The sequence below is a fragment of the Tupaia chinensis genome, unplaced genomic scaffold, assembly GCF_000334495.1.
Source record: "Tupaia chinensis unplaced genomic scaffold, TupChi_1.0 Scaffold000569_1, whole genome shotgun sequence".
NCBI lineage: Eukaryota > Metazoa > Chordata > Mammalia > Scandentia > Tupaiidae > Tupaia > Tupaia belangeri.
Window position 1 is genome coordinate 1,978,040 of NW_006160083.1, and position 24,106 is coordinate 2,002,145.

At 40.2% G+C, this 24,106-nt stretch overlaps 1 pseudogene; it reads left to right on the top strand.

The window, feature by feature from the left end:
* The first annotated feature begins 1,370 nt into the window (after positions 1–1,370).
* On the top strand, positions 1,371–1,722 carry LOC106735908 (60S ribosomal protein L35a pseudogene; annotated as a pseudogene).
* The last annotated feature ends 22,384 nt before the right edge of the window (positions 1,723–24,106 follow it).

The window sequence follows — 24,106 nt, forward strand, 5'->3', positions numbered from 1 at the left end:
AAATAGTTTATTTGGAACATTAACTTTTAGTACTAAACAATTCCACTAGACTCTTCCAAAAAAAATAAGTTCTCTAAATTTTCAAGATTTTCCATGAATATTTTATATAAGTAAAAATGATCATAATCAAACACATATTGTACATATCAAGACTACATTAATCACCAATCCTCACCATGAAGTGGTGATTTCTCTAGTATCATCCAAGCCTCTCCTATTTCTATATGAATGTCACGTTTCAATTATTCTTTAGTTAAAGCTGCCTTTAGGGGCAATTCTCACTTAGAACTTGGCATGTAGAATCAAGAGTTAAATTTGTGATTATTTGCTCATTTACATTGAGTGATTATTCCATAGCCATGTCTGAAGTTATTAATTGTTGGGGAATATTTTTCTTGAGATTCCTAATACTGAACAAATTGCCCATTTTTGTTCTCCCATGATGCCTTTAAAACTTCCTCAATGGGGGGACTAGCAGTTGGCATAATGACTATGTCACTGGACTCCCATGGAGTTGGTCACAGTTCTAGTCTCGGACCAAGTGGCTTAAACTCAACGCCGGGCACGTATGCATGTGCGCCCAAGATCCCAAGAGGACAATGAAGAAGGGATTGTGGCGTGGCCATCCCCCCAGGGGTGATTTCTTGCTTTCTGTCTCCCTGTCTCTTTCTGTCTTTCCGGTGAGCACACACGCCCTATAAAAAACTTCAATGGGGATGTTCCCTCACACTATTGAAAAAAACCCGTTGCAACTACTCTCTTTATAAAAAGGTCATTTAAGATGGTCTCCATTCTGAAATTTATAATTCCCAGACTCATAATAATCAAATTTGCAAAGCTGGTTCAAAGTTTAACCTTTAGAGCTAGCAGGTTAAGGTGTTGGACTCCCACGTTGTTGACCCCAGTTTGAGTCCCAGACCCAGCAGCTTGAAACTCACGCCAGGCATGTGTGCATGTGTGCCCAAAATCCCAAGAGAAGAACAGAGGAGAAGGGATTGTGATATGTCCAATCCCCTTCCCCAAGGGGCGTGGGCAGTGATTTCTTGCTTTCAGCAAGTTGCCTCAGCCCCACCTGGTCATTCCCCCTTATGCAGACACTTAAGAACCTGGAGCTGTCTCAGGCGCTCTTCTGCTGAGGCCCTCTTGACACCCCAGGAAAACCTTTTAAGGCAAGACCTGAGAGGGCCCCAAGACAGTTTCCTTGCATAAGGCCCATGGGAAAAACTCATCAACCCTTTTCTTCAGCAAACTTTGAGAGAGTGGAATAGGGTCATTCCTTTTCTAACAATCCTTGGTTAGCTCGCCTTTTCTCAGAAGGCAATCAGAGCTCTTTCCGCCATCTTGGAGCCTGTGGAGGCCTGCTGGGAACAGGACTTCTAAAAGGCAACTATGTCTGGAAGGCTGTCGTCCAAGGCCATTTTTGCTGGCTATAAGCGGGGTCTCAGAAACCAAAGGGAGAACACAGCTCTTCTTAAAATTGAAGGTGTTTATGCACGAGATGAAATGGAATTCTATTTAGGCAAGAGGTGTGCTTATGTGTACAAAGCAAAAAACAACACAGTGACTCCTGATGGCAAACCCAATAAAACCAGAGTAATCTGGGGAAAGGTTACCCATGCCCATGGAAACAGTGTTATGGTTCGAGCCAAATTCTGAAGTAACCTTCCTGCTAAAGCCATTGGACACAGAATCCATGTGATGCTGTACCCCTCAAGGATTTAAAATAATGAAACTAAAAGAAAAAAGAGGGATTTGTGGTTGAAAAAAAAAAAAGGGAATCAGACATTAACTCTTTTTTTTTTTTTTGAGATATGTTTGCTATAGGGCATGTGCACTCGCCAGAAAGACAGAGAGAGACGGAGAGACAGAAAGCAAGAAATCATCCCCCAGGGGAAATGGCCATGCTGAAATCTCTTCTCCTCCCAGGATCTGGAGTACGTACGCACGCACACACGCCCAGTGTGAGTTTAAGCCACCAGTTCTGAGACTCGAACCACGGTCGATGACATGGGAGTCCAACAACATAGCCATTGCACCAACTGCTGGTCCCACATTAACTCATTTTTTTCTAACTCTTGGTAGCTTACACTAAGCTTCATTTTAGGGTGATAGGTTATCAGTAAACTTCCATAGTTCTGTATACTGGTTTTTAAAGTACCAGAGCAGAGCCTACAGGCATATTATGACTTTCATGGGCCCTATCTCCATGAGAATTATATTATAAATTTCATGACTGTGTTCGTTTAAAGATGAATATAACACAAGCTGGATTACATTCTTTTTTTTTTTTTTTTCTGATTTTGAGAAAAGTAAAAACCATCTTCATATGTCCCTGGAGGCATCCTGGGCCCTAGGCATGGTGGTGCTGGTCTAGTGGAGAAGCCTGTCCTAAGTGATCCTCCATAAATCCAGCCAGTATATTGCTCAAGTGAGACTCATGGGGATGATATAACATCACAACTCTACTTACCCCCTTGTTTCAACAATTTATTGCACACTTACCAGAGTCTAGATGCTGTTCTAATAAACACAATGGACACCTGATAAACATTTAGTTAGTAGGCACTAAGTAAAATAGACGATATAATGACAGTGAAAATAATAACAGGGAACTTGTACAAAAGAAGGAGAGAAAGGGAGGAAGAAGAGAAAGAGAGAAGGAAAGAAGGAAGGAAGGAAAAAGAAATCACAGTTGATAACACTGATTTATGTTATGAATTCTTTTTATTTTTTCCTGGGCCAACCCCCCTTTAGGGACTATGAGCACACTTGGTCAGGTAAGGGAAAGCTGTGTTTCTCTTTCATGTTAATGAGTATTGCAAAATCTTTATCTACTTGCGTAGGGAACTACCTGATACAGATCTCTGTAGCATCCGTGAACCTAAGCCAGCTTTGTTAAGAGTCTGTGTTTCTAGACTCAATTTTTTCACTTGTAAAAAAGGTTTTGAAGAGATCATCTTTACCACCCTTGCTAATCTGTAACGATTAAAGGAAGTGAGGTTAAGCATAATGTTAGATTTTGATGAGTCCCATAGAAATCCATTAAGGGGACATAGACTGTATGCCTACATATTATTTCTTGAGACAAATTAAAGAGCTCTTTCATCCAGTAATTGTTTATTGAATGTCTACTCAACACAAACACTGTCCTAGGTATTGAGGTTGCAATGGGACTTTCTCAGCCCACGGTGAATGTGAAAGTCCAGTGACTGAATAACTCGCCCTGCTCACCATGGTCACCATGTTCTAGTGTGTTGAATATGGTGAGCAAAGACTTTTACTACTAGAAAAAATAATTTTAATCCATACTTATTTTTAGGACTAAGGAAAGAGAGGTTTTTAAAAAAATAAATAGTATGGGGGCTATCAGATGATGTGGTAGTTAAGGGCTCTGGACTCCCACATTGCCCACCATGGTTCAAATCCCAGCTGGGTGGCTTGCATTCTTGCTTTCCTCCTCTCTCTCTCTCTCTCGATCTATCCCTCCCTGGTCAAATTAAAATAAATGAATGAATAAATAAATAAATAAAGTTCAATAAAATAATTCTTTAAAAAAATAAAATAAACAGTATAAATTTCAGAGTTAAAGAATGTCAATGTAAACCAAACTACCACTATACACTGAATACTTTAAAACACATTTAAGTTATTTCTGTAGTTTTGAATTATTCTTCTGTCTTCCTATTAGGAGGAAATTTGTTTAAGTCAAAAAACCAGTAATGTGTCTTGCTCTCCCTGCATTTTAAACATTTTTATATTTCTTTTAGAGATCAAGGGCTATTTTCACAGGCTAGAACTGAGTTTCATATTGAACGTCTAAGGACCACTTGCATTACAGAAAAAAAAAAAAGCTCTATTTAACATTTAGTTCTGAAGACACAATAAAAAAAACACACACACATACTCCTGCTATGTGCTGATAGGGCTTGTTTCAGCTTATAATAAAATTGCTCTTCACATATAGCATTTTCCCTCTTAAAAGCTCAAAGAGTTTCACTGCATGTTTAGTGGATATGTGGATCTCTAGCTGGATTTTTTTTTTTTCAAAAAGGCATATAAGTCAAGAGTGACTTTCTGATATAATATTATTCTGTTTAAATTCAAGCATCATATAGATCACTTACCTGCTAATCTTTCCATATTTCTCCCTCCTATTACTGAGTTCCTTTACCTTTTCATCTACTCAGTATCACACAAAATCTCCACTCAATATTTTTCTCCATTTGTGGACCCCTGGGTCTTTTACCTTCAAGCAGCAAATCCATGCCATGAATGATGAACTATTTGGAGTTTTATATACACTAATCACAGGAATAGACAGAGCAGGAAAAGCCACTGGAGCCTGGGCTGTGGAGGGAGAAAGATATGAAAGACACATGAAAGCCGTGTGGCTTTGAACAATTACTCAGTCTTTCCCTTCTTCTACTTCTTGTCTGTAAAATTGGGATGTATTAATAGCAGGCGTCACTCATGTGGTTGTTTGAAGATGTGCCAGTTTTGGAAGATGGACCCAAAATTCTTCACTTCTCCCATCAAGGAATGGGGCTTATGTTCCTCATACCTAATCTAGACTCTGTGACCAGTTGTACCAAAGAATTATGTGGTGTCAGTTTCTGGGCTCTTGAGAAACTGGCAGCTTTTACTTGTTATATCTTGAGATGCTTGTTCTGGGGACCCAGCCACACCCCACAGAGAGAAGTCCTAGAAGCCCACGGACACCCACAAGGAGAGAATCTGGGGCCTCTTGCCCTCCCTGTGGCTGAGTTCCCAGCTGGCAGTCAGTACCACTTACCGGCCGTGTTGGAAGTGGATCCTCTAGCGCAGTCAGGATGCTCCAATGACACCACATGGCACAGACATGAGCCTCTTCTGTTGCTCGCAGCCCCAAATTTGTTTTGTTTCAAATCACAAAGCGTTAGAATAGTTTATTGCACAGCAATTTTTTTGTGGGGGGAGACGTTTTTGCTATAGGGTGCGTGTGCTCACCAGACAGACCGAGAGAGACAAAGAGACAAAAAGCAAGAAATCACTCCCTGGGGGGATGGCCATGCTGCAATCCCTTCTCCTCCATTCTCCTCTCGGTTATCTTGGGCATGCACGCACACACATCCGGCATGAGTTTAAGCCACTAGGTCCAGGACTTGAACTGTGGTCGACTACATGGGAATCCAGTGACATAGCCATTATACCAACTGCTGGTCCCTGCACAGCAATTTTAACTGAAATAAAGATTAAGCGAGATAATACATATAAAGCAATCCTATAGTTCTAGTATATAAAAAACACTTACAAAATGTTATCTGGAGGGAAAAAACTTGAAAAAGGCATTATAATTTTGACCTCAGTATCCCAGAGAATCTGAAGGCTGAAAGAATCTTAGAGATGGTCCAGGCAAGAGATGACTAACTGGTGGTCGAAATGTCTGACAGATGCATTTCATTTGGTTCATGTGGTGCTTTCAAAAAAATTGAACAAACATTTATAAACATGGACACACCTCATGAAAATTCAGATTTTCAAGTTCTCCCCTAAAAAAAGACAGCATAACTGGCAATACTAAGTCTGTTCCCACCAACGAGTGGCAGCTGTGTAAAGAGGCTTTCTTTATACAAAACACATTCCTGTAAGTTCACTCCATCGCCAGCAAAACACACACAGCTAATTCTTCCAATTTTTCTAATTGTATTTAGCCATTGTTAGACTTTTTAACCCATGACCTAACTCAACTTCTTTATCATGGAAATAAGTAAATGGAGACTCAGCAAAAGGAGAAAGCGTGTCACACCTTGGATCAGATCCTTTGGCTTTGAGCTCAGTATAGGTGTTGTCACTGGAGTTAACAGCAGTGTCTGTAATTCATCCCTGCAATCTATTTTATCGGTAGTAGATGCAGTGTCTGTGCTTCCTCGCCTGGACTTGAAATCCCGGGACTTGGCTGCTGCCTCCAGTGCATTGGCAGTTGTCTCTTTTCCATGAGACCAGGGCTGGTCTTTGGCGTGGCTCCATCACACTGCTAAAATGAGGACCACTGCACCCAGTGCTTCTGAGTGGACCCAAATTTCTACAACTGTGGGGCCTCAGTGAAATCCTGCTTTACAGGATGTAGGATCTGCCTTTCTCATCAGATTCTCAAAAGGGTCCAGTATATAGCCTAGAAGTACAGGGCAGTTAATGTCCCATGGAGCCAAGTTGACCAAGAAAGGAGACAAAGGAAGAAGCTACTACATAGCTTTCTCATTGTTTCTCTCCCTACCAGCCTCCCTATACAGTTTGTTTCTTTTTTTAAGAGAGATTTTTGCTATAGGGTGCGTGCACCTGTTGGAAAGACAGAGAGACAGAAAGCGACAAATTACCCCCCAGGGAGGATGGTCATGCAGCAATCCCTTCTCCTCCATTCTCCTCTTGGGATTTTGGGCACACACGCACACGCACCCGGTGTGAGTTTTATGCTGCTGGGTCCAGGACTTGAACCATGGTTGACTACGTGGGAGTCCAGGGGCGTAACCATTATGCCATCTGCTGTCCCACTAACACCCAGCCACACCTCACAGAGAGAAGTCCTAGGAGTTTCAACACATTGTTTCTAAGTGCAAAGAGAATCTCTTTGTCTCTGAAAAAAGCTGCGCATAACCAAGAACCAGGCTATGTTTCTCAGTTGTGGCCAGTGCAGTGTGTGTCACTGTATTTGTTTTCCGGTTCCTTCCTCACTTCCCCCACTCTTTTGGTCCTTGAATTATACTATACCAATATAGCATCAGCATGCAACTTTTGTCTCAGGTTTGGCTTTGTGGAGACTGCAGGTTAAAGCACTATCTCCTCAAAATGTTTATTGATTTTTCTTCCCTCAAGAAACAACTTTTTAAAAATGAACTCTGTGATGGTAAAATCCCTGAACGGAGATCAGAAATTCTTGGTTCTGAATCCTAAATTTGTCAGTAACACCATGAATGATAGTGCATGATCATTCAACTAAGTTGATCCACAGTTTGCCCATCTAAAAAGTTGAAGGGGGCTTTGTAAATCAATGTTACCTAACCTTTTTCACATCACAGCATGCACAAAAATTGTATTGCTGTAGTCCTTTGGCATAACTGGCTCAGGGCCTGTCTCTCCAGACTACCTGTGCTAAAGGATCAATACCTTAGCACATCTGTCACTTAGTCACTTACGTACCAGAGTGCTATGATAGGGTTCCAAGGTGGGAATTAAAAAATTTTTTAATAGCAGCACACAATAAAAAATTCACTTTCACACTGGTATTGGTATAAACATATATATTTAAAGCAGTGGTTCTTATCTCGGGGTAATTTTGCCACTGAAGAATTTTTGGCAATGTCTGGAGAGATTTTTGTTTGGGGTGCTGTTCTCATCTGGAAAGTGAAAAATAGAGCTACTATGACAAAGTACCACACATGAGGTGGCTTGAACAACATCAATTTAGTTTCTCACAGTTCTGTTCCAAGCTCAAAACCAGGAGAAGTTTCTATGGAGGCTTCTCTCCTTCATTTATAGATAGCCATCTTCTCTCTGTATCTCTATTTATTTTCTTTCTTTCTTTTTTTTTTTTATTACTTTCACTAGGAAAGAGAGAAAGAGAAACAGAAAGAATGAGAAAGCACTTCCCAATGGGGAAAGCTACATTGTATTTCTTTCCCCTCCATTTCTCCATCATATCAGGATTTGGGGCACATCCACACAGGTGCCCAGTGTGTTTTTCAAGCAGCTGGAGCTGCAATTTGAACGCTGGTTGGCCATGTGGGGTCTGGTCTGTAGGCACAGGGCGTGGCTACTGCACTACGGGGGCAGCCCCTCCATGGTCTTTACATGGCCTTTCCTTGACTTCTTTCTGTGTCCTAATCTCTTCTTACAAGGATACCAATTATACTGGATCAGGATCCATTCTAACAACCTCATTATAACTTAGTTATATATCAATTCTGTGTAACTTAATTACTTCTGTAAAGTCTATTTCTTCCATGAGAGAAGGAGACAGAAGAGCAAGAGACAGGCACCCTTATTAGGGTCTTTATGCCACACTGTTAACCCCCCCCAGTCTCAGCCAGGATCCCAGGCACATGCATGGGCACCTGATATGCACAGAGAGATTTTAGAAGTGCACGTGGTGCCTTTCCACATGGCCTCAGCATCACAGAGCCTTGCGTTATGACAGCACCGCTGTGGCTGGCCAACTCAGTTACCTTTTTAGAGACCCACTCTCCCAAGACTGTCACATTCTGAGGCACTGGGGGTTCAGATTTCGACATATAAATTGGTCCCATGATACCAAGGAGGCTGCTAAGCCTCCTATAGTATACCATACACGCCCCCTTCATGCTTTCCTCCCACCAAACATATGTCAGTTCTGGGGATTTGCTCAGTATCCTTCACTCGAGTGCATGACTGTATGCTAGGACATGTGAAAATGGATGTCTTTGTCCAGTTCTACAAGTCATGCATCCTTGTTCTGGTTATCAACACATTTTAAAGAAAGTTTTCTGTAGCTTTGTGGCTACTATACAAAGTTGCATGTCTGCTTGTACAAAAATGATGGAGAGAAATTTTCCTTAAAGGCACATTGCAACACTCTTTGTAACTGAAAAGAAAACCAAATGAATTCTCTTTGGGAGATTTATGCTATACCAAAAAGATACTTTAGACATATATATTCATCCTTTATTCTAAAATTATTGAGATAAATGCTACAAAAATGGAATTCTGATTCAATGTAATGGATCACAAAACATGGGTATAAGGACAAAAGGGTATTTTATTATGCACTATAAAAGTAATACATGCTCGTGGTTTAATAGAAATCTATATAAAATGGTATGAAATGAAAAGTCTTGGTCTCTAGAGGAAATCAAACTTAATTATGTTATCCATATCCTTAGGAATTTTAGAACATATAACATTTTTATGCAAACAGAATGCACACTATTTCTGGATTTCTTCACCTTGCCTTTTTCAATTTAAAATTTATCTTGCACATCTTTCATATCAGAGTCTATTTTCTTGCTTCATTGTTTTAAAAAATAGATGTATATTACTTCACAGTATATGGAGTGAAAGACTTATTTCACTAACTTAAGTATGGTAGATACTTAGTTGCCTTATTTATCTTTTGGTCACTTTGTTTAATCTCAGATTCTATTTTCCTGGGTGGTCAAAACTTAATGTCAACAAACCCTTAGTTTAGCGTTTTCTTACATGGCATTCATCTGCATCCCACGAGGCTCATGTAAAGTAGAGGGTGGGGAGCATAGCCATGGATCTTGCCATGGTTGTCATCCTTTCATGTGAACAGATGCAGAGATCTATAGTGTCGCATCTGGTCCTCAGTCACTAATTAACATAGATCTCTAAGGATTATCCCTGGTTCTCACTCCAGTCCCTGCAGAACCTTGGGATCTCCTTAACAATGTCTATGTCACTGTCAGACACGGACTTACTGTACCATACTGGAATTTGGGGTACTCTTGCAAGCACTCTCAGATTTATCTTAGTTTCAGCACACAGTGATTCCCACGCTCCTCTTTCAGCACTATGTCAGGGTACAGGCAAATTCTGGGGTCTTGTTATATGTTTGGCTAAGAGGCAATATCTCAGATTCAGCAAAATAACCTGTACATTTTATCTTCCATGGCTGGATTCTGCCTTCAATTGAAAGATCCATTCTGGGGCATACATGTGCTTTCTAATTCCTTCCTTTCCCTCAACGCAGGGATATTTTTTCTGTGGGGGCAAGTTGGTAAGTCTCTCTTAGTCACTGCACAAGCTTCCAAATACTATGTTTATGCTAGCATTTTAACTTTTGGAACTCAAAAGCAGATCATTCCCTATGTATTTGTTATTTGCATTCTGCTGTGTTTGTCCCCTGACGCAAGGCATGCAAGACACTGGACAGACAAGAAATTTAGGCACAAATAAATAAACAAATAAGAAAGCTAATACTATTACAAAATATTAGCTCATCATGTGTGCGTATGTCCTTTTTCTGATTCCTCATGGGTAGTCATTTACGTTGTTTCCAAGCTATCATAAACACCCTGCCCCATAGAGCTGGAGAATATATATTAGAACATTGACAATAAAATCCTAATATTGGGGGCCACCAGGTGATATGGTGGTAGAGATGCTGGACTCTCACATGGCCAACTGTAGTTTGAGTTCTGGACCTGAAGATTTACCTTTTTACTTTCCCTCTCTCTTTTTCTCCCTCATAAGTGTACATGCCCTAAAGAAAAATAATAATATAATAATATATAAAATAAAATAATTCTTTAAAAAAGAAAAAAAAACAAAAAACAAGAGGCCAGCAGGTGGTGTGGTGGTTAAGGCACTGGACTCCCATATAGCTGACTAGAGTTCTAGTCCCAGACCTGGTGGCTTGCTTTCCCTGTCTCTGTCTCTGTAACTTTGTTGTCAAATTAATAATAATAATGATGATTATGGTGATAATTAATAAATTTTAAAAAATATCTTAGTATTGGAATTTCTGGGGCAAAGGGTGATTTAATATATCGATGGATATCACCACAGTTCCCCTTCCAAAATGTTACACTATCACAATCTTGTATAGGAGTTCCTATTTCTATTTTTTCTCTCTTTTTGAACATGCCAGACTTATTTTTTTATGTTTTATTTTTGAGAGGTTTTTTTTTTTTGCTATAGGGTGCGAGTGCTCTCCAGAAAGTCAGAGAGAGACAGAGAGACAAAAAGCGAGAAACCACTCCCCAGCCATGCTGCAATCCCTTCTCCTCCATTCTCCTCTTGGGATCCTGGGAATGCACACACATGCACCTGGCCTGAGTTTAAGCTACTAGGCTGGGAACTCTAACTGCGGTCAACTACATGGAAGTCCAGCAACATAGCCATTACGCCAACTGCTGGTTCCTTCTTGTTTAATTGCCACAGTTTGCTTGCACTGCCACAGAGAGAGAGAGGAAGAGTGACAAATCACCCCACAATGGAGCATGGTCATGCCATAATCTCTTCTGTATTTCTCCATCCTGTTGGGATTTTGCACACGTATGCACATGTGCCGGTGTGTTTTTCAAGCCACTGGGGCTGGAATTTGAACTGCACTGTTGGCCATGTGGGATCTGGCATACCTCAAATACAAGGCTACAGAGCCAACCCAAGAGTTCTTGTTTCTGTATGGTTTTATCCACTAGTGTTTATCATATAATTTAAAAAATTTCAATCTGATAGTGAAAATATTATCTCTTTGTTTTCTGATTTTCCATGCCTTTAATTATAAGAACAATCAACTGTATCCTAACAGACATTCTAATCTTTTGCATCTTGTGTTTCCTGAACTGTTTATTGACATGTGAAAGATTGTATTAAATACTCTCAAGGTGTGTTAAGTAGAAGTTTTTAAAGAGTTACATGTATATACTTACTCATTTTTGTTAGAGGAAGGAGCCTATGTGGAATCGAAGGCAACTGTTTCCCAGTCTCTACTTCATTTGACAGCAACCAAACGACTTTTCTGTAAGATTAATAACAAAACCAAACCAAAAATAAAAAACCAAGCCACTAACAGAGCTAATGATTCTACTCCAGCAATGTCATCATATCTGCCCACTGCAGTATCAAACTAGTTCTTGTCAAAACAGAATTTGTTCCAATACTTACATGATGGCGTCCATGAGAGACAAACAATCAGCAAATGTCCCTTGAGCATGTGCAATTTCAGTGGATTCTAGTCTCAAATCAAATGTTGCAGAGCATCCATTTCACCATGTCCTATGTTGTCACTGCCTCAAAAAGTTTCCACTATAGTATATTCACTCCCAGAAAAAATTCCACAAGAAGCTGAAGATACACAAGGAATAAGCGAGGACTGATTGTCAAAAGTACACCTCAGGCCAGCAGGTGGCAGGGTGGTGAAGGTGTTGTACTGTCAACTGCAGTCTAAGTCCTGGATCTGTTGGCCTGAAAATCACCCCAGGCACATTTGCATGTGTGCCCTAAATACCAAGTGGAGAACAGAGGAGAAGGAACTGTGGCATGATCACACCCCCCCACCCCGGGGTGAGGGGAAAGGGACGGTGATTTTTCTCCTTCCCTCTTTCTGTCTCTATCCAGTGAGTGCATGCACCCTATGGCAAAGAAACTTAAAAAACATATACCTCAATCGTATAATGTTTAAAATACCTGACTTCTCACTGTTCAAATGTTCTTCATGTATATTTATTATAATTTTCTCCTTCACACTTACCTACCTTATCCAAATTAGCATAATGTTTTCCTGCTAAAAAGCACCTTGAAATCAGAGTTACAGTTACACTTAGGCTACTTGTAGCCTCCACAGTGAACCTTTATCTTGATCATAATTGCCACCATGTCTTAGAACCATACCCCGTGCTAGGACACCCTGCAGGGTCATTATCACCATTGTTCCCCTGCCATTTTACAAATGGAGCTTGATACTCGGGTTAAAAATCTTGCCTGAAGTCAACATCCAGTAAGCTGCAGAATCAGTATGAACAGGTTCTGGGGGGTCTGACCAATTCTGCAAGGAAAAAGGAGGGAGATTTTTATAAAGAGCTGCAGCATTTCTTGGAACAGACGTTGCTGGAACTGCTACTTAACGGCGCTCAATGCCAAGGTCTCCTTGTACATTTCTTTCCCTCTGGGCAGTTAACTGTCCCTTCAGTGCTTTGACTCGTTTCGTTTAATCTTCTTAAAGATTATGAGGGTGAATGAGGCAGCTAGTGTTATGTAATTTATGCATGGAGAAAGAGACTATCTGAGGCAGAGACTGGATTCCTGACTTCCTGCCCCATCTTGTGGCCATATTCTTCCCATGATAAAAATGACCCTAGCTGGCCCCCTTCCTCTGCCTCCTGCTCCGTCTTGGTTAGGAGTCATCCACACCACAACCTTCTGACCCTTCATCTCACCACATAGAGTCTGACTCACTGGGAAGCTTGGGAGATGCCTTTCCCTCAAGAGGCCAAAGGGGGAAGAATGGGATTTGGGAAGGAAGAATTGGAAAGAGAATTCATCCTGTGGAAAGAGACTAGTAGTAGTTCAAATACCTGGAGTCAGACTTGGATGATGAAACTCTCTGAAAATATCTTGAGAAACCAGGAATGTGGGGAAAGCAACACTCTTGAGGTCGTGTAACTGGACAACCATTTGTGATAGTGTCCTGGCCAGATCATCACACCATAGTCTTAACCATGGAACTCCAGGGCTCCATAATTCAGCCCTAAGCAAGACCGATGGTGGGGTTTCTTATTATGCTTATCAGAAGTAAATCTACAATTTCATTCAGGGATTTTAAAGCAGAAGGAATAACCCTCACACCATGGAGGCTTTATATTGAAAACCCCTGGTTTAATTTAATTTAATTCCTTCAATTTTGCAAAATTTAAGCTTCGTAGAGGGAAAGTGACTTATCCAGGGCAGCACGGAAAGCTTGTCTTCACACATTATAATTTTTTCTAGTAGTTAGAAAGAGTTTCAGTTCAACACTTGTGGTCCATTTTATATAGAAATACTGCATAAAACCCAAGTTTCCCTCAGAGGCATTTTTCCTCCTTTTAATAACTAACACTTATTGAACTCATTACCCAATGCTAAACTATTGAACTGCACTGTCCCTTAATTTTTATAATAACCCTGGCAAGGAGGAAATTATATAAATCCCCATTTCATAGGTGAGAAAACAAAGGCGTAGAGATTTCAAATCATTTGTCAGAATCTCATCCAAGTTTTCAAATCCCACAGCTCAGAATGGCTCTGGATTATTGTAACTTCTGAGTGCCTACGCGGCATTTGAAGTATTTCCAGTTCATCAAGGGCCTTGCCTCAGAGGGCTCTTTCCTATCCCTCTGCTACACCCTCCACCTAGAATGCTCCTTTTGTAAATATCCACAAGGTTGGAGCACTGGCTTGCTCCAGTTCTCTGCTCGAATGTCATTTTATTGATGATGACTTTTCTGGCCAGTTGGTATAACATACCTGCTCCACGCACCCACACTTCTCATCTCCTTCACTCGGTTCATTTCTTTCTGTGCAGAATTGGTGGTCATCTAACATACTGTACATTTACTTCTCTCTCCGCTAGAAGTGGAATCCCTATGAGGCCAGACACTTGAATCTGTTCCCTTTATCTCTAGCATCTTGAAGCGTGCCCATTATGCATTTCTACAGTGAGTAAAGGAGTGAAGGCATGAATCAAAACAAGGGCAATCACGTCACTATCATCAGACTCATAAAACATCTATCACAGGGGTTTCTGGGTGGGGGTGGGGCAGGGGGAAGTCCAGAAAGTCTGACTTAAAAGGTATCCAATTCTATAAAGAAATCCAGTTTAATAAAAGAATATATAATTACATCAGTGCCTGGTATTGAAGCCTACAAAGGGATGCACCTTTTCTTCACGCACTGACAGCTGGGAGAAGGATGCCCAAGCCTGATCTTATGTGTCCTTGTGTTCCCTTCCTCCTAGCATTTCTCTGTGTACTTAAGAATCTTTAGGGAAACTCATTCTGAGAAATGTAGAAGCAGCATTTCCCCCCCCCTTTTCATAAACCAAACACTTATTTCCACTAGGTAACATTTAGCAGTGAAATGCTTTTGACTCCAACACTTATCAGTGTTTCTGAAATATACAGTATAATTAAATTACTTAGAAGTTGTGCTTTAATCAGGAGAAAATTTAATGAGTATTCAGTGTTCATTGTTAGAAAATGGGAAAAGATTGTTAAAATATTTTCATCACAGCCTCAGAAGTCACCCAGAAGAGGGTGCTAATGTTCTTTATAAAATATACTGTACACACATACACATACACTCCACAAAGCTTTCTTATGTAACTGGTCAAGTGAAACTAATTGCTTGAACATTAAGTAGGAAATATAAACCTAAGCAGCTTAAAAATTCAAAATCATTGCCTATCAATAGAATGAAAGTCCTTAAAAACTTGGTTAATTTATTTTTAAAAAAACTCAGTTCTGGACAGATTAATTAATAATTGACTTTACATCTGCCAAAATGGATATATTTTCTATCACCAAAAATATCTATTCAACTTAATACAATGATGCATCATTAAACAATGAATCTCTATCAAAGCTAAGAGAAGTGAAACAAAAAAATGAAGATTTTTGACTGAAATTTAGTATTATAGCCAATGATAGATTTTAAATGAAAATTGATAGTATATTCTTTACTTAAAGGCTTTTCTTTCGAGACTAAGTAAAGATGATTACTAAGCACTGCTTAATTTTAATCCAAGAAAAAAAATATCATACTCTGGATTCTGGTTAGGTATTGCAAATAAAAACAGAAATTTAACATGGGCACCTTTCTACATCACATGGTCGAAAATAAAATTTTGGGTGAGCCAGAAGATGATATAGCAGATAGACTCTCACGTGACTGACCATGATTCCAATCCTGGACTCAGTGACTTGAAAATCACACTGGGTACATGTGTATATGTGCCCAAGATCCCAGGAGGAGAAGGGATTGCAGAGTGGCCATGTCCCTTGGGGGTGATTTTTCACTTTCCCTCTCACTCTCTCTGTCTCTGTCTCTCTCTCCAGCAAGCACACATACCCTAAGGTGGAAAACCAAACCTCTAAAAAATAAAATATAATTTTGGAAAGGACTGTAAGTAATTCTCAAAATCCTTTTTCACTTGTGTTTTGGAGTTATAAGGTGACGATAGCCATGGCAAAAACAGCTTTCATTTATGCTAAAAAGGTGCCCTCATTTCACTTCCTTTTCCTAGGTTTTCTGAGCCTGTCTCCACAGTTCATGCAATTTGTATTTTGATTATTTCTTTGAAGCAGAGCAGTCATGTGAACTGTACATTTTCTGTAGGCAAAATAAATGCAAATAAGAAACGCTTTCTGTGTCTGCCTAAGTGATTTTACTTAGAATACAAATAAGAAAAACCATGCAGACAGCGAAAGCTATTTTTACATTCCACTATTAGCTTCTAGGCATAGCAGATTTGAGAGGATATCTGTATTCAAAAAAGCTCAATAGATGGATGGTCTTAAATAAAGTTCTCATCTTGTAGAGCTGGCAGAACAGGGCTCTCATTGGAAAGAAGCTATGCTTTTGCATGAAAAGAGTCAGCTTAGTCAGGACACACAAAATGCATACGCCACTTTCCATCCAAACTTGACGACCAAGCTAAAGTGGAAGAACTTAGGCAGTGGAAGAAGAGAACAGAACAAATGTTAAACACTGACACTGAAAACGTCTGTCCTCTTGCTAAGAGTCTTTGCAAGCAACTCTTCCTGAATTCATCAGCTAGGAATGAGTTGTGTTTAGCACTTGACAGTTCTTAGCTCTGTTCTCTGTCCTTCTCTACATGTACTTCAGGAAGCTCTATTTCCCAGGCTTCCTTGCTCTCTGCTCCCGGATAGGTTTAGCTAAGAGAAAGCTCCTAGCTCCTATGGAAGCTCAGAGAGCAGGTGAAAGATAAAAGCCAGGATATCCACTCCACCCCCACCCCATTCTGTTTCAGGTGGCATCTGCAATATTAGTTGTATTCATAGTATTCATAACTGCAGTTACTGCAGGGTGACCCTCTTGCTCCACATTCTCAGTTCCTTCCAGACAGGCCCCCAGGTGACCTGGACTCTAGAGCTCTGATGTGATCTTCTGCTTTTCTCTCCCCAGCCTAAAGATGGTAGTGGCTGTATAGTGCTGCTTAGTTCCTCAGTTCTTTCATCACCTGTATTAGATTCCTTTGGTTTGAAATACTTAAATGATTCTTTTCACTGCTATAGGGGGCCATTGTTTGTACTTATAGGAACATTTGGAATGGATTGACTCTCCCAGCTTAGCCTGAATATTTTATTCTTTAGTTTTTTATTGATTAATTGATTCACTATTATTATTATTATTATATTAAAGAGATATTTTTGCCATAAGGCATGTGTGCTCACCAGAGAGACAGATAGAAAGTGAGAAATCACCCCCTGGGGGGATGGCCATGCTGCAATCCCTTCTCCTCTAATCTCCTCTTGGGATTTTGGGCATGAACACATCCGTGACGTGAGTTTTAAGCTGCCGAGTCTGGGACTTGAACCATGGTCAGCTAAGTTGGAGTCCAATGAACCATTACTCCATTTGCTGGTCTCATTTCACAGCTTTTTAAACTTATTCATGAATCACAATTTTTTTCTCTTTTTTTTTTTATTTTTGTTTGTTTGTTTGTTTGGAGAGGTTTTTGCTATAGGGCGCATGTGCTTGCCAGAAAGACAGAGAGAGACAGAGAGACAGAAAGCAAGAAATCAACCCCCGGGGGGATGGCCACGCCACAATCCCCTCTCCTCCATTCTCCTCTCAGGATCTTGGGCACACATGCACACATGCCCGGCATGAATTTAAGCCACCAGGTCCGGGACTCAAACTGTGGTCGACTACATGGGAGTCCAATGACATAGCCATTACGCTAACTGCTGGTCCCAAAGAATCGCTATTTTATAAATATGATGCCATCATCTTTTATTCTTCATTCTGTGGCTAGGTGTAAGATGTGGACAGCATCAGTGTCTTTCCCATGAGATTATTGTGAACATTAAATGAGAGATATTTAAAATAATGCCAGGGTGTGAAGCAGGGAAGACAATAGCACAGTGGTAAAATGCAAAGCTTTGAAAAGCAATCCCAGGTGGGAAGATTCTGGGTTCAAGTCCGAGAAACCTCCCTGAGTCTGCTTGGCATGCATTTGCCCATAGTTTGGGGCTAACCCAAGAATGGAGGTGGGTTGTACCATCAGGACTTTGTTGGGGGTGCTTTCTCTATCTCTTTCTGTCTTTCTTGCTCATAGAAGAAATAAATGAATAGACTTAAAGAAATATAATGCCTGGCCCACAACAATCACTCAATAAATATTAGCTATTACTGCTAAGTGTAAGTCTTATGTCAGCCTATTATTGTTCCTTTTCAGGAATATGTCTTTTAATCTCTGATAGCTTTTAACTATTTTACTTGTCTTTGATATTTTCTACAGTGATTCTTTCAGATGTGAACTTTTAAAATTTCTTTTTGATTTTACCCTGTTCAGATCTTGAGTGAACCTTTGATCTTAGGATTGATGCCTTTTTTTAAATTATTATTCTGGAAAATTCTCAATTATTTTCTCTTCTAAGTTTAGATGTCCCATATTCACTTTACTCTCTCCTTTAGAACTCCTGGTAGATATATATTAAATCCTGTCTTCCTAATCTTTATTTACTTATTCTTTTTAGATAGAGAGATATTTGCTATAGGGCTTGTGTACTCGCCAGAGAGACAGAAAGTGAGAAATCACCTCCCAGGGAAGATGGCTACACTGCAATCCCTTCTCCATTCTCCTCTGGAGATTTGGGCATGCACACACATGCATCTGGTGTGAGTTTTAAGCCACTGGGTCTGGGACTGAAACCACCGTTGACTATGTGAGAGTCCAGTGATGTAACCATTCCGCCATATGCTGGTCCCTGTTTTCCTAATCTTAACTTCTCTTGTTTTTATTTTTCTGTTTCACATTCTAGGTCATTATCTTGCATCTGTGTTGTGATATTTTTTCAATTAATTGATTTTAAAAATATATCAGGAGTTATTCTCATTTTAAGACTTCCATTTATTGTTTTCTGTATTTTAAATCTGTTCTGTTTTTATTGTTTTTATGCTTGAGTTCCTATTCGTTGGTACTAACTTAAACATTTTAAAAATAATTACTTAAAAGTCTATCTAATTCTGTCATTTCTGTTGTTAGTGTGCAAGTTTTTTTTTAATGCAGCATGTCATTCTTCCATACCAGTAATTCTCTTCCTTCCAAGTTTTGAATCTTTTGCCAGAAGTTCATCTTCAGTTAAAACTGATTTCTATAGGTGTCCTGGGTTCTCTGAGCTGTGGAAAATCACTACTAGACTATTTTGACTTTGCCTTTTCTGAGGATCTATGAATTTCCTTCATTTTGTGCCAGTTAATTTCTCAACTAGAAGCTTCTGCTCAGTTCTGACAGTGTGAAGTTGGTCGTGAGTTTAGATGTGCCAGAAATACATTGTTCTGACCTCAACTCTGAACATGTAGTAAACATTCTTGCTGTTTCCTCCACTGGTGGAGTAGAGTGTTCCCAATTCCTAGGACTCCTGGCTTCTTAAAGATATTTCAGCTCTAGTTCCCTGTCTGAGTAGGAACTGTGTCCTGGTCTACCTTCTTAGCACATATCCCAAACTCCCAAATCCAGCCACTAGGGCCTATACCGGCTCCTAATAACACTCTGGTACTTTAAACCTAAGCTCCTGCCCACCTCTCTGATTTTGAGTTTGCTTTCCATTTCTGGAAATGGATATTTTCCTCTCTTGGTTTTAGATTTGAATCCATATTCTTTTCCTTATTTAATATTTTATGAATTCAGATTCTTTCCTCAGTTTTATTTCCCTATTAACCCTATCGAAAGTAAAAATGCTTGATAATTACAGGAGGACTTTTTTCACAACTCACAGTTTTTATAATCCTAGAAATATCTGGAAAGCGATGTATATGTGGTCTGTCACCGGAAAGAATGTAATGTTACTCTTAACTGACCGTGCAGCATAAGGAGTCTATAAAACGAAGCAAATATTTTTATCTTTCCATTGCATTATTGATTTGTCTGGTTTACTTTTGGCCAGAGGTATCAAAACTCAACTAAAATTGGCTTAAAAATAAGAAATATTTCTTTTTTTAAAAAAAAAATTTTGCCAGAGGACCTGTGTACTCACCACACACACACACACACACAGAGAAAGTGAGAAAGCACCCCCATGGGGCATAATCACACCACAATCCCTTCACCTTCACCTCCCTTTCTTACTCATTTTGAAATTTTGGTGTTGTACACACACATACCCAGCATGTTTGTTTTGGTTTGTTTTGTTTTCCAAGCCACCATAGTTGGACTACATGGTTGGGCATGTGGGATCCAGCTATCTTCTTCTTTTTTATTTTTTTTAAGAATTATTTTATTTAACTTTATTTAGTTAGTTTACAGAGAGGGACAGAGTGAGAGTGAGAGAGAGAGAGAGAGAGAGAGAGAGAGAGAGAGAGAGAGAGAAAGCATGAAAGCAAGCCCCCATGTCCAGGACTTGAACTATTGTCAACCATGTGGGAGTCCAGTGCCCTTAACCACCATGCCACCTGATGGCCTCCAGGATCCAGCCATCTTAACCACCATTGATGGCCCTTATTTTTCTTTTCTAACCAAAAGCTATAAATAGGGTCATTTCAGAGTGGACTAAGTGGCTCATTATTTCTTGAGCTCAAATTCTTCATAAATTCTCCTTATGAAATGACTGCAGCAGTTCCAGGCATGACAACTCCAATATATATCAAGATAGGGGAAAGCAATTTTTTTCTTTTTTAGCTTCATTCTTAAGAACAAGAAAGAATTTCGAGAGTTGCTGAATGTCTTACCCAGATTTTTCATTGATTGGAAATGTGCTGTATACCCACTCTTGAGCTAGCAGAGGAAGTAGAATGATCACAAATAGCCAAATTCAAATAAGACCCACTTTGAAGACTGATAGCAGGTCCAGGCTTTCCTGAAGAACAAAGGTTCTGAATGACTGAAGAGTATGAAGAATCTATTGCCTTGGAAAACAGGAAATAGCTGTTGGGTAAGGAAGCAAGAATGTTTGCATTTTCACCTTTCAGGTCACCGGGAGCTAGCATTAGTAGAGAATGCAGAGATCTATTGTCTGGTCTCCTTTCCTCTTCTCTTTACCATCTCTCTTTCCTCCCCTGTCATTTTTAACCACCATCCTTGCTAAGGCTATCAAGCCATCTTGGAGAGTACCATTGTTTCTGTCTCTATTCTATCAGGTGAAGATGGAGCATAATAATTCATACCTCCTTAGATACCATGCAAAGTCTAAATTTTTTTTTTTTGGAGGGGTTTTTGCTAGAGTGCTCATGCGCTCGTCAGAAAGACAGAGAGAGACAGAGAGATAGTAAGTGAGAAATAACCCCCCGGGGGGTTGGCCACGCCGCAATCCCTTCTCCTCCATTCTCTTCTCAGGATCTTGGACACGCACGCACACGCACCCGGCGTGGGGGGTTGGCCACGCCAACCCTTCTCTTCCATTCTACTCTCAGGATCTTGGGTACACACGCACATGCACCCGGCATGAGTTTAAGCCACTGGGTTGGGTCTCTAACCACGGTCGACTACATGGGAGTTCAACAACATAGCCATTATGCCAACTGCTGGTACCAAAGCCTAGATTTTTTTAGCATCTTCAGGCTGGACCATCTACAAGATAAATATGGATCATGCTCATTATTGTTCTACATTAGAAACTTCATCTTTTTTTTTTTTTTTTTGGAAAGGTTTTTGCCATAGGAAACCGGCCCTTGCCAGACAGAAAGAGAGACAGAAAACGAGAAATCACCCCCAAGGGGTATGGCCATGCCACAGTCCCTTCTCCATTCTCTTCTTGGGATCTTGGGCATGCATGCACACATGCCCTGCGTGAGTGGTGTGAGTTTCAGATACCCGACCCTGGCACGCAAACCACGGTTGACTACATGGGAGTCCAGCGACATAGCCATTGTGCTAACTGCTGGTTCTGAAACTTGGTCTTTTGAAAGGCACCTGGCATTGTAGAGAGGTACATGCAACCTGTCACTGGATGAGGACAGTCAAAAGTCATGGAGCCATCAGATGACCTAATGGTTACATCACTGGACTCCCATATGGTCAACCATGGTTTGAATCCCAGACCCTGTGGCTTGAGAATCAGATCGAGTGCATATGTGTGCTTGCTCAAGATCCCAGAGGATGAAGGAGAAGAGATTGGCCATTCCCCACTTAGGGTGATTTTCACCTTCCCTCTCACTGTTTCTGTCTCTCTTTCTCTCTGGTGAGCACACACTATGGCAAAAGCCTGCTTAAAAAAAATTAAATAAAGTCTCATGGCATTGGATGCAACCACAGCAGGGGAGTTGACTGGTGATGTGCTAGTATAAATGGAGCAGAGGCTGCATGGCTTGCATTAAAAAGAATGAGAAATTCTCATTTACACAGATTATGTGACTCCAATGCATGTAGGTCATGGGCTCTTTAATAATGTCCTTTTTAATGGTTCTTCTAAGGGGGAAGTCATTGTCACTTACCAATCATTTCACTTATTTCCCCACCTCCAGACATACCTCCATGCCCTTTTTTTTTTTTTTATCTATTCACATGAAAACCTGTTTCCTCTTTATTTCCTTCTAGGTCTCAGAGACCCATTTATCAAGAGCACAAATCATAAACTGCAGGAAAAGTTCTTTCTCTTTCCATGAGTATGGGGAACACACTGCCTTTAATATTTTCAAGATGGCAAGGGAAAACATTTGCTGCTTCTCCTAAAGTCTAGAGGATGGTGTTAGTTAAGTACCCTGCTAAAATGAGATGAATGCTTCTAATGAAGGGGGAAAAAAGGAAAAACGTAAGAGTTAAGCTTTTAATTTAAGGTAGCCCACATATTTTTATCCTGTTGAATAACTGAATTTTTCTCTTAACCAGTATTGGTTGCTTTTCATGTTATGGTTTAAAAATTTTTTTAAAAGAAATAATAACAAAACTCATGAGTTGTGAGGAGGTAGGACAGAAAGGGATGAAGTGGATGTCTATCAGATACCTTGCTCCATCTCACGCATGACTCCTGCGTCGTTAAACTGAACTTACTAGTGCTGTAGGGATATGAAAAATGAGTAAGATTATCAGGGGTCCAAGCCCATCTACTAACCCATTTCCAGTTCTTCAGTCTTTTAAGTAGTAAACGGTTTTGCTTGACAGTGGTAGGATGTGTGTGTGGCACACAGGACAAGATGGGAGAGATGTGGTATGTGTGACAATGACACAGTGGGTGCACGGCACATGTGACAGTGATAAGAGTGTGTGGCACGAGTGGCACATGTGATAGTTGTAGGGTGGTTGTGCAGTAGCTGCCACACTTCCCAGTCAAGGGCAGGGATGAGGATTTTAAAGGGACAGTGTGGGAGTGTTAGGTGAGAATGTCAGCAGTAATACATATTGAGTCCATGTCTATAAAGAGAGCTGTAAAACAGGTAGCACAATTAGACTCAGTAGACAAGAGCCTATATACTTACAGTCCAACTAGTGGCCAACCCCATAGGAAGATGGAGCTTGTGTTATTTCATTCTCCAAAACAATATTACTTAGTCTTGCGTCTAATCAAACCTAAAAATCTTTATAACTTATTTCTTTGAAACTTTTGAAATATGATTAAAATCATAGCAAAGCAATTATAGAATCCATTCTTTAAAGATAATGCAGCCTCCTCTGAGATACAAAATATACCACATTACCACAGTTAGCGCACTTCAAAAATTGCTGCTCTGCTATAAAATAGCGTTCTCACTTACTAGCTATCTGAAGTTCTGCCTTCAGGGCTCTATTTTGCTTTCCTTTGATCCATATTAAGTACAAATAACCCCTAAGAATGTTGAAACACTTAAGCTCCATCAGTCAGTACAATTTAGTGAATGAATGTCAGATATCTTCTTATTTTATATCACAAGATGGATTTAATAGCACTACAGAAACCCTGAAAACTTAACCTCCTAATTTTATAGCTCCCTTTGTGCTTAACATGAAGTCTGTCCCATTTGGTGTTTTTGTATTCCCTACCATTAATTATTCAAATGTCTAAAATTCACCCCAAAATTATATCTTAGTAGATGGGAGGAGAGAAGAGAGAGAAACTTGGTCTTTTGAAAGGCACCTGGCATTGTGAAGAGGTGCATGCAACGTGTCACTGGATGAGGACAATAAAGAGTCATGGGGCCATCAGATGGCCTAATGGTTACATCACTGGACTCCCATATGGTCAACCATGGTTTGAGTCCCAGACCCGGTGGCTTGGAGTATAGGGCCAGCAGTTAGCGTAATGGCTATGTCACTGAACTCCCATGTAGTTGACCGTGGTTCAAGTCCTGGACCCAGCAGCTTAAACTCATGCCAGGCACATGTGTGTGCGTGCCCAAGATCCAGAGAAGAGAATGGAGAAGGGATTATGGCGTGGCCATTCCCCCTGGGGGGTAATTTCTCACTTTCTATCTCTCTGTCTCTGTCTGTCTGGCAAGCACG